Here is an 11798-nt window from a genome sequence, read left to right on the forward strand (position 1 = left end):
TAAGTAATAATTCAATACATCTTTATAACCTTTCCAATACACGCAAGTCACCCTCATTTCACCTGTTCCTTAAGCCAGCCAGGTAACATTAATAATTAGTACAGGTGGAAGAAGAGGAGGCCGCGGCAATGTAGGGTAGTGGCCACCGGATGGTTTCAACACCACTAGAAATAACGACATCGAGTTCCCTCCCTGCATTTCCCAACCTTCCGTGAACTGTGTGAGGGAGGAATGACTACTGTTACCAATACTCTCGCAGCCTCTGACCCCTCCACCCTCCATGTCACCACTGTTACCAATACTATCGTCGCCTCTAAACCTACTGTTACCAATACTCTTGTGGCCTCTGACCCCTCCAACCTCCATATCACCACTGTTGCCAATACTATCGTCGCCTCTAAACCCACTGTTGCCAATACTCTCGTAGCTTCTGACCCCTCCACCCTCCATATGACCACTGTTACCAATTCTATCGTCGCCTCTAAACCCACTGTTGCCAATACTCTCGTAGCTTCTGACCCCTCCACCCTCCATATGACCACTGTTGCCAATACTATCGTCGCCTCTAAGCCCACTGTTACCAATACTCTAGTAGCTTCTGACCCCTCCATGCACCCTCCATATGACCACTGTTGCCAATACTATCGTCGCCTCCAAGCCCACTGTTACCAATACTCTAGTAGCTTCTGACTTCACCCACCCAATATCACCACTGTTACCAATACTTTGTCACCTCTGAACTCTACGTACCAACCCCACACACATGATCACTATTGCCAATACTCTCATCACCTCTCCCACTTCCATATGACCCCCCGCTGTTACCAATACCTCTCCCACCACATGGCCACTGTTATCAATAAAATATCACTTCTGAAACCATTATATACCACCCCCTCTCCCACTTGATCACCACTGTTCCCAATACCTTCGTCCCCTCTGCCCTCTCCTCCACCACATGACAACTGTTACCAATACTCTCGTCGCCTATGAACCTTATATTATCAGCCCCACCCTTCATTACCACCACTGTTACCAATTCTCTCCTCGCCTCTGAACCCTATGCAATCAGCCCCACCCTTCATTACCACCACTGTTACCAATTACTCTCCCTCGATGAACCTTACCCAATATAACCGGTCTCGTCCCCTCTAAACGCCACCTACCTTTTACTATTTCCTTCTACCCATTTCCCCAAGCAATCATTTCCTAGGTTTTTTTTTTTTCATTCTTTCCTCCCTCGTCTTACCCAATCACTTCCCTATCCCTTACAAATACTAACATGGCATTCCTTTTCCTAGCATGGCATTTCCGAACTCCCTAACTCCACCTTTTTCCTCGATATCACGTTTTAAAAGCTCAAAGTCGAGTCGAGTGAGAAAACAATTCCAGTCTGATATTTCATTTGAGGGAACAGTATAAAGTATAAAGTCATCACTCGGAAGAACGACTCAGAGTGCAGAAACAAAAACAGAGTGAGAGGAAAAGAAAATAAGGTTAATTTAGTTCATGAAGTGACCTGACTCCCTCCCCCCTTCCCTGCCTTCCTCCTTCCCTCCCTTCCCTCTTCCATCCCTTCCTCCTTTCCTCCCTCTCTCCTTCCCTGCCTTCCTCCTTCCCTCCTCCCCCTTCCTGCCTTCCTCCTTCCCTCTTCCATCCCTTCCTCCTTCCCTCCTTCCTCCTTCCTCCCTTCCTCCTTCCCTCCCTACCCCCTTCCCTGCCTTCCTCCTTCCCTCCCTTCCCTCTTCCATCCCTTCCTCCTTTCCTCCCTCTCCCCTCCCGACAGAACACAAGTCATGGGAAGTGAAACGAGGAAAAGAAATATCAGGAATGGAGGGTATTTCAGACTCCCAATATTTACGATCACTCTGACAAGGCCGTTCAGCTTCCTCCAGTAACGGGAAGACACTTTTGAGGTGATAACAGAATCTCCGCTTGGGTGACGCAGATGCGGGTATGATCGTCGTCTTGGGTACAGCATCCACACAAACACGCTTTCCTTAGGGCTTCGTCAGGTGGTATAAACATCATCACAACCATCATCATCATCATCATCAAGCGACCGAAACAAACTTCAGATGACTGTTGGTATCATTAACTCTACGTACTGCATCCTTGCCCTTACACGTGAGGCTTCGTTGGGTGTTGTTATCATCATCATTATCAGAGAACTAGATTTTGTTGTAGAGGCAATAGTAGATAACCTTCCGATATGTGATAAAGGGTGTTGTTGTTATCATTCTCTCTTTACGTCCAGCATCTTCACTCACACCTGATGATGACGATGATGCCACCACCTGAGAAAGCCTTAAGGGGCTATTACACTGGGCAAATTTTCCGTGGATCTTCAGTCAAACCACGATTTCCGCTAGCGTGATTCTCATTTGTTTCTTGTTATTGCTGCTGATGATGATGGTGAGTAATACCGTCTTCCTTTGGTGAAATCTACCGTAGCTTTGGAAGATCGTGGACACGTCAGAAAACCACGGAAATATGAGAGCCACGCCAGCGGAAATCGTGGTTTGACTGAAGATCCACGGAAAATTTGCCCAGTGTAATAGCCCCTCTAGGCTTTCTCAGGTGGTGTAATCATCGTTATCATTAAGGAACTAGACAGTGTTATAGAGGCATCATTAGTCAGCCTCCAGATGGGTGATTAAATGTATTGTTATAATCACCTCGTTAAGTCCAGCATCTTCACTTTCACACCTGTCTTAGGCTTCCTCAGGTGGTCTAATCACCATCATCAAGGAACTAGACAGCGTTATAGAGGCATCATTAGTCGACCTCCAGATGGGTGATTAAATGTATTGTTATAATCACCCAGTTACGTCCAGCATCTTCACTTTCACACCTGTCTTAGGCTTCCTCAGGTGGTCTAATCATCATCATCAAGGAACTAGACAGCGTTAGAGAGGCATCATTAGTCGACCTCCAGATGGGTGATTAAATGTATTGTTATAATCACCTCGTTAGGCTCGTTACGTCCAGCATTTTCACCCTTCTAAATTACCTTCGGGCTTCGTCAGGTAATATTGTCATTATTATCAGGGAACTCGTAATTATCATGGAGGCAAAATAGATGACATCATGGTGGGTGATGAGAGGTAGTTAGTATTATCTCATTACTATCATTATCTCGAGCAACATCCACAGCCTCACGCCTTTCCTGGGGCTTCATTAGGTCGTATAATTACCGGCACCGTCCATATTATCATCGCCACAGAGCCTGCAGTTATAGCAAAAAAACTTAGGCCGGTATTACGAGACACTTTGCCATACCACATCAGCTATTTCTAAAGGTCAAAGAGGAGATCAATCGGGTTCTAATGAGTGTTTCTTTAGATTCCTGGTACAGAGGAAGGGTCAGACTACCACCAGGGTCATAAAACTACCGCTGGAAATGCCCACAACTCCTACGAAAGCCTTGTCAAATATGTGTTCTTGGGCGGCAAAATGTCTCATAATACGATCCTTAGTGTCTTGTTCTTGATATTTGTTATTTTGTATTTGTTATTTGTCCTTGTAATTTGTTCTTGTTATTTGTTCCTCTTGTCTTCTTGTTGCCATCTTCGTCACTTCGTTAACATTACATGAAGTCAACTCAGCGAAGCACTATCGTTATCACTTAGGCAGAAGATGATGTAGACAAGATCAGAGAACATTCCTGGGTGACGGAGGATGAGGGCAAGGCGTGGAGATCTTGCTAGCATCTCCGTCAGTCCTGTTGCAAAGCGTGAATTCACCTCAGGAAGCGTCATCGGCGTTACTGAGGGTGGAGATGATAACGGAGGGACTTGAAAGGTTCCTGCGTGACGGGGGGGCGCGGCGTGGAGATCCTCTTCGTGCATCCTGTAATAAGTCATCTCAGGAAAACGTCACTTACCTCTCGCTTTCAACACCTCCCGGAACACCCGCCTGGTCACACCCCACGGCGCCACCTCCCACGAGTACACCCAGAGCCTCCACGACATACACTCTCTCACACACACACACCAAAGCAAAGCACGTGACGCCCACCTTCTCCACAGGGACTCGCAGGCTCTACCTTCCACGACGGTCACACACACACTGACTGGCAAGGCCGCGAGCACGTGGGTTTTGAGCCTCAGCGACCTGGCACCGCGCGACGCAGCCTTCCCGCGCCTCCCGTTAGCTGGTGCGCAATGGACGGCCTACGAGGGAATGCAGCCCCTTAACCTTCACGGCCTGCAGGCTATTGACTTTATTCTGGAGCAAGAGGAGGCAGGCCAGAAGGAAAATGACCCCTTAAATGCTGCAAGACTCACCATAGTAATCGAAATTCCTTTATTTATGGATGATATAACTTGCTCTAATAGTCTATCACAGAAATTTCTATAGTGATACGTATTCTATGGCAAGAGGAGGCACATCAGAAGTAAAGGTGACCCCTTCATATGCTGCAAGACTCACCTTAGTAATAGAAATTCCTTTATTTATGCATGATATAACTTGCTCTAATAGTCTATCACATAAATTTATATAGTAATACGTATCCTAATTATTGATTTTATTATGTGGCAAGAGGAGGCACATCATAAGTAAAATGCCCCATTCATATGCTGCAAGAGTCAACATAATGCTATAATTTACTTCAGTGGTAGATAGAATTTGCTTTAGGGTACATCATCAAGCTCTAGGGAAACGCACAGAGACTTGCTGCATTATATTTCAAACGTGTAATTAATCCCCTTAATATTCCCTATCTTCAAGTATAAAAAGTTCATGTTCATTTTCTTGTTTAGTTAAGTACAAAGAGTATAGGTTCAATTCGCGTCTGCATTCTCCATTTCCAGAGTTGCATAACCTCGCGGGCAACCTTTGATAATCGCTAACACACATTACAGAACACGTTTCCAGTCTGAGCATGAAATTTCGCGTTCAAACAGGTAATTCAGGTGTACAAGGGGCCATCAAAACCACGCCCACAATTGCATCTCACTATACGATATATAAGAGAAAGCAGAATCAGCGGATCTTAAAAAAATAAATTAAAAAAACGTAAAAAAATCCACATGCTGCTGCCCGATAGACTTATTTATGCCTTAGATATTTAGACCCCTATTCATTTCGGAGCTAACACACCCACATTTGCTAAGGCTTTCGTTGAGGTTGTGGGTATTTCCATGGGTAGTTTTATGAGCCTACTGATACTCCCAAGACCCTTCCTTCATGCATCTCTGAGCGGATGAGCAAGTATTGGAAAGAAGACCCACGGTGAAGATAGCTCTGTACCCGGGCAGGCAAGGTCGTGGATATAACTATAGATTTAACAAATAATTTAGCTACCTCAACTTCAGTCAGTCAGTCAGAAAGCTAGTCAACCAGCCAGCCAGTCAGCCAGTCAGCAACCTAACCAACCAGCACGATTAAGTTAGCTCCAGTCCAGTCAGTCAGTCAGCCAATCACCCAGTCAGTCAACCATTCAGCCAATCAGTCATTTCACCCCTCCCCCTCTCCCTCCAGCCTCGCCTCTCGCCGTGATGGAGTGTGTGTTTACGCCCCATTCCAGCCCTGAGGAAGCGTGATGGCTCGCCCCTCAAGGTGTAGAGAAAACGCCTCTCACCTGTACCCCCCTCCCTCTCTCTCCCTCTCCCTCCCTCCCTCTCTCTCTCACTCTCTCTGGCACACAAACAGGGCACATTTTAATTAGTTTCCGAACCCTTTCCTGGTGCCTCTCCTCCTCCTCCTCTTCCTCCTCCTCCTCCTCCTCCTCCTCTCTTCTTCTCTTTCCTCCTCCGCCGTAGTGCCATCTCTTTCTCAAGGTCATGTACGTAGTCTCTCTCTCTCTCTCTCTCTCTCTCTCTCTCTCTCTCTCTCTCTCTCTCTCTCTCTCTCTCTCTCTCTCTCTCTCTCTCTCTCTCCAAGGTACTCTTCATTTCCTCTCCTCGTCTTGCCCCTCAGCTCTTTGCCTCCACCTCTGTATTTTCTCTCCACATTCCTCCTCCACCCCTTTCCCCTCTCCTCCTTCCTCTCCTCCTCTATACACCAATCCATTGCAGTCCTTCCTTCGTCTCTTTCTATCTTCCTCTTTGCCTCTCTCTTTCTCTTTTCCTTTTCCATGATAAACTCAATAGTGCTCTTGCGACAGATAAACAGATGTATGGTTGATCAGGCAAAGATAATAATAATAATAATAATAATAATAATAATAATAATAATAATAATAATAATAATAATAATAATAATAATAATAACAACACCACCAAGTTGAAACACATTCCCAACGCTGAGCAAGGTGTGAGGAAACTTCAGACCGGCATGAAAAACAAAATATATATAATGCAACTTAGGTAAGGCGTGCCAGATACCCACAGACTGACGCACTCCACGCCTCACCTGACCTCACCTTCTGTACCTGTCCACCCCAGTCCACCGTGCCTTCATCATCAGCAGGAAAGAGTATAGATAATGTGACAAAGATGAGGGGTTCTCCACATATCCTGTTTGACACACTTCACACCTCACATGACCTTCTTTCTCAACCATTCCGTTTCGTTCCACCGTGCCCTCATCAACAACAGGAATAAAGAGAAAAAAAAGTAATGCAGAAGAGGTAAGGCGCCACACATACCCACAGACTAACACACTCCACACCTCTTTAACCACCTTCAGTTTTAACGATAACTTTAAATTTCTATCGTTATTTGTGTGGAGCCTAAAAATGATATATGCAGTGTTCAGGGTACGATAATTTGACAACGCTGCCTTGAACTGTAGGAAATAAATAAATAAATACCCGCAGACTGATTCACTCCACGCACCCTCCACACCACACCTCACCTGACATTCACCACCTGTCACTCCACCTCACTCCCTGCCGTACCAGCCCCGTATTGCGCCTTACCAGCGACAGCACAACATAAGCCCGGCCACTCCACATCAATACTCGCCTGTTCTGAGCTTGGAAAAAATGTATAAAAATAATCTTCCCGTGCCGGGAATCGAACCCGGGCCTCGCGGGTGAGAGCCGCGTATCCTAGCCACTAGACCACACGGGACTTACGGTACGATAACCCACATTTAATTTTTCTATTTCTTTATTTTTTGTTTTCTTTTATAATATTAGGGGCAGTGATTAGAGGACTTTTTTCTCATTTCTTTTTCTTCTGAGCTGTTTTCTTTACTGTAAAAAAAAAAATTCAATGCTAAAAGCTACATTGGATTTAAATTTACCTAACACAAGGCAGCAGATATCTGTAGTAATGTTAAAATATGCATACGAAACTGTAATTAGAAAGTTGTATATGAAGGGGAGACGCGTTGTTAGTACCGGCACGCGATACTCAGGTGACTGGCGAGGAGGTGACGAGCAGAGAAAGGAGAACACACAGGAGGCGAGAAAGTGTAAATAAAGGTAAATATCATGTGCCGCGGCTTTCACGACGCAAATGTAAGCTTCACACGCCGCCAATTTCCTGGACTTTCAATGATCATGCAAAGTCAGGCGTGGAAATAGACCTGTCGAGCGTGTATTCCTGAAACACATCCGCCAGAACAAGGTGAATACAAGACTCGTTTTCGTGACACACACACACACACACACACACACACACACACACACTTACCTCCCCCCCTACAAACACACAAACTGATAATGTATGAAAAAGTAGGCCTATATAGTACAAGCTGAAGTGATTATATGATAGGAAATAATTATAAAAAGAAATTACGAGCTTGACAATCCTATAAATACCAAAAATAACTAAGAATAGGCAGAAACACACACACACACACACACACACACACACACTCGACCCTGCCCACCCGAGGGACCGACAGACTGCAAATCCAACACGGTGAAAACTGGACTCGTGGCCTCATAAGTATTGAATAATTTGCTTTCTCGCCTCTCCCCCCTCTCCCTGACACACCACGCTGCATGCATACCGCGGGGAAGGCGTGTCTGGCTGCCTTGGTGCACGTGGGATTGGAATCTATTAGGTGTGTGATCTGATACTTCTTCTGTGGGATCGGATTCTCTTTGTGTTCTTTTCTTTTTTGTGTATGATTTGATTCTCTTCTTCACTGGATTCGATTTTTTTTTTTTTTTTTTTTTTTTACAGCAGAGGAGTCAGTTCAAGGGCATAAATAAAAGGAAACAAATGTGAAAAAAATCCCGCTACTCACTGCCCCTAAAAAGAGTTAGAGGAGTGGCCGAAAGGTAGGTCAATTTCGGGATTCGATTCGATTCTCCTCTTCCTGTGACTTGATTTTATCCGATGCATTTTCTGATTCTCTCTCTGTGTGGTTTGATTCTCTTTATGCATATTTGATTCTGCTTTTCACTGGATCTGATTCTATTATTTGTGGGATTGGATTCTCCTCTTCGTGTGATTCGATTCTACTCCTCGTGTGATTTAGATTTGATTCGATCTGATGATATTCTTTTTTTGTTAATTGTTTCTCTTATTACATGATTCTTCTATTCGTGTACATTGACCTTTCTTCTCGTTCGATCTCCTCTTATTCTTAATGCAATCTGATAACTATTGGTGCTTTTCTGGCAATAACTATGGCTCAGAAACCGGTAAATACGAGACTCTGAGTACGATAATCTGGTATCGGTGGTCACAGCATGGTCCACGCCCCTGTCTGGCTCCTCAAAATATTCCCAGCGAGCACTTTGATGCAAGCTCCGCCGCACCCCTGACCTGTAGGCACTCCAGTATTTTAAAACGCCCTGCTCTTTTATAAGCCTTGACCCGATAGGCATCCATGTATGAAATCAAAAAAGTGAGATTCGTGGCTGGAAATTCAAGATAAAAGAATGATTCGATATTGTTTGTCTTCGGCTTTGTTTCAGCGTACTTATATCCAGCTTTTTTTTCTTCTTTCTTCGTCTTTACGTCAGTGTATAAATTAATCAGGTTTTTATATTTATCTTGAGTTTCTTATATTTAAAAAAAAAAATCTCGAAAAGTATGTTTAAGCATCATTTTGGTTAAGTAATGCTCTACAGTACTTACATGTATATATATATATATATATATATATATATATATATATATATATATATATATATATCTATATATATATCTATATATATATATTTTTTTCTTTTTACGTTATTGCCCAAGTTGCTGATTTTTTCGTGTATAAATGTTTTGGGTTTCTTTGTTGAAAGTTCTCCCAAAAAGTATGTTTCAGTATAATTTAAGTTTCGTTTCGCTTCAGAGTACTTTAAGATTTTTTTCTCCTTTACACCATAATGTCCAAGTTTTCGTATATAAATGTTTTGAGTTTTCTGCTGAGTGTCCGATAAAAGTATGCTTCAGTAATATTCCGAGCGGCTATAATGCTCCACAGTACTTGCATCTTCTTTCTTTTCCTTGATAATATCCGCGTTGATAAGCTCTCAGTAAAAAGTTTTCTTGACGCAAAAAGCAATGTCATCTGTTGCTAGTTCCCTGCAGTGATCACAAAACAGTACTGCTCTCTCTCTTATTCTTTCTCTTTCTTTTCTTTCATTCTTTCTCTTTCTTTCATTCTTTCTTTTATTTCTTCTTTCACTCTTTCTCTTTCAATCTTTTTTCTTTCATCTCTCTCTCTCTCTCTCTCTCTCTCTCTCTCTCTCTCTCTCTCTCTCACCTTTGTTCTTCCTGTGCGATGTAACTGATTTGGCATTAAGCATAAAAACCTCACATTAGACCCCAATGAACTTTCTTTCCTTATCAACAAAAAGAGGAAAAACCTACAATTGTCGCTTGCTTTGAGGGCAGAGCACGCACGTATACCTGAAGTTACCTGTAATTACGGCGCGCTACATTCGTTATCTCACCTGATGAGCAAGGTGAAAGCTCTTACCTGCTGATGAGCTTGAAGAAGAAACAACAAAAAAAAGAATAATTTCCGAAAGTAGTGCGACTTGGAGATTGGTGTGTGTGTGTGTGTGTGTGTGTGTGTGTGTGTGTGTGTGTGTGTGTGTGTGTGTGTGTGTGTGTAAGTGAGTGAGTTAGTGAATGAGTGAGTGAATGAATGAGAAAAAGTGACTAAGTGGGTGAGTGGGTGAGTGAGTGAGTTTGTCGGAGGGTGTGTGTGTGTGTGTGTGTGTGTGTGTGTGTGTGTGTGTGTGTGTGTGTGTGTGTAAGTGAGTGAGTTAGTGAATGAGTGAGTGAGTGAATGAGAAAAAGTGACTAAGTGGGTGAGTGGGTGAGTGAGTGAGTTTGTCGGAGTGTGTGTGTGTGTGTGTGTGTGTCGGTGGTCGGGGAGGGGCCGTAAAACATGATTACCCCACTTCACAAAGATCTTTTTTGCTCCCTCCTTTTTTTTATTATTGTAATCTTCAGTAACGGTCGTGCAACCTTGAGAGTACATCCCCTTCATTCCCCCCCCCACCCCCCCAACCACCACCCCAATTACAGACAATACCACCACCACAGCCACCACCACCAACCACAAATACCTCTGTCCCCCCTACAAACCCATACCTTCAACCCTTTCACTTACCCTTTACCTGTCCCTTTCAATACCAACCCTTTCATTTCCTGCTCCTCCTACTTATCCTGTCCCCAATCCTTCCTTCACTACCACCACAACCTTCAAGCAACCAACCCACAATACCATAACCAACACCAACACCATAACTTCTCTCTCTCTCTCTCTCTCTCTCCTATCACAACCACCACCAAATCCCTCGACAAATTCTGCAACACTTTTATTTTCGATTCACACCTGAGAGGAAAAGGCTAGTAAGTCAAGCCATGGACAGGTAAGACGGACAGGTGATAGGTTTGCAGGTGCCGACCTCTTGCAAACTCAATATATATTCCCATGTAACTCTATTTGTCTCTCTATCATCCTGGTTTGTTTTTTTGGATTTCCTCTTATTCCATCCCTTCCTTCCTCTCTCTCTCTCTCTTTCTTGTTCACTCTCTTGCCATCTGTCCTACCCCCTATCATTTTTTTCCTTTCCTTTCCCTTTCAATTGGGTAACATAGGTAGTGGGGAATTTCCCGTGTGTTTCCCTCCTCCTCCTCTTCTTCCTCCACCTCCTCCTCTTCCTCCTCCTCCTCCAGTGTCCCTATACATGGAGAAAGTGACCTTATTTTTCCCTTCAAATTGCAGGAAAAATACTTCGATTCCCTTTACCATAGAATTTTATGCAACCCACCGTCACATTTGTCTTCTGATTTACGACAAGTGTGTGTGTTGTCTTTTGGGATATGTTTTTCTTTCTCTTTTCTTTTATGTTGGTCTGCGGCAGTTATTATTTACGTCGGAAGGTAAGGTTATAGATATTTACTTTTTTTTATCATCGGTTTTGTATGGTTGATATTTTTAAGTCCTATAGAATAAAGAATAATTAGAATACCAAAAATGAAAGAAAATAGTAAACAAAAATAAAAATGTGAAGAAAAATAATAGAAATGGAAAATATAGTAAAATGTAAGAATATAAATAATAAATACGGGAAATTAATAAAAAATCTAAATAGCAAAAAACAGTAAAAATGAAAAAAAAAAATCAGAATAAGAAAATAATGAAAATATGAAAATAAATATCTGAAAAAGTGAAAAATGAAAAAAAATAATAAAAACAAGAAAAAATCACGAGAAGCAGTGGGACGGAAAATGACTGAGAGATGATGATGATGACAAAACGAAGATGCGATGACGAGAGGAAAATGACGCAAAAAATAAACAAACAAATAATGGAGCGTTTTATATTTCCTTTTTTTTATTTTGTGTCATTCCCCGACGCTCCACATAGCTGCCACACCCACACACGCCTCACCCGCAGACACCCAGACAGGTCACACACACACACACACACAC

The 11798-nt window shown here is 43.1% G+C and overlaps 1 protein-coding gene and 1 non-coding gene across 4 annotated transcripts in view; both read right to left on the reverse strand.

Annotated features, from left to right (window-relative positions):
• Positions 1 to 11798, reverse strand: part of LOC126984032 (nascent polypeptide-associated complex subunit alpha, muscle-specific form-like) — an 86594-nt gene that overhangs the window by 43040 nt on the left and 31756 nt on the right. Inside the window, exon 1 of one of the 3 annotated variants that reach the window (XM_050837392.1) lies at positions 3887 to 4415. The exons of 1 other annotated variant lie outside the window; for it this stretch is intronic. The gene's annotated coding sequence lies outside the window, so the exon portion shown is untranslated. Of the gene's footprint in view, positions 1 to 3886; positions 4416 to 11798 lie in introns of those variants that run through there. One more of the 3 variants, XM_050837390.1, reaches the window with a different exon arrangement.
• Positions 6951 to 7022, reverse strand: Trnae-cuc (transfer RNA glutamic acid (anticodon CUC)). Its single transcript has one exon. It is a non-coding gene; the product is annotated as a tRNA-Glu (tRNA).

The sequence above is a fragment of the Eriocheir sinensis genome, chromosome 55 (genome assembly GCF_024679095.1).
Source record: "Eriocheir sinensis breed Jianghai 21 chromosome 55, ASM2467909v1, whole genome shotgun sequence".
NCBI lineage: Eukaryota > Metazoa > Arthropoda > Malacostraca > Decapoda > Varunidae > Eriocheir > Eriocheir sinensis.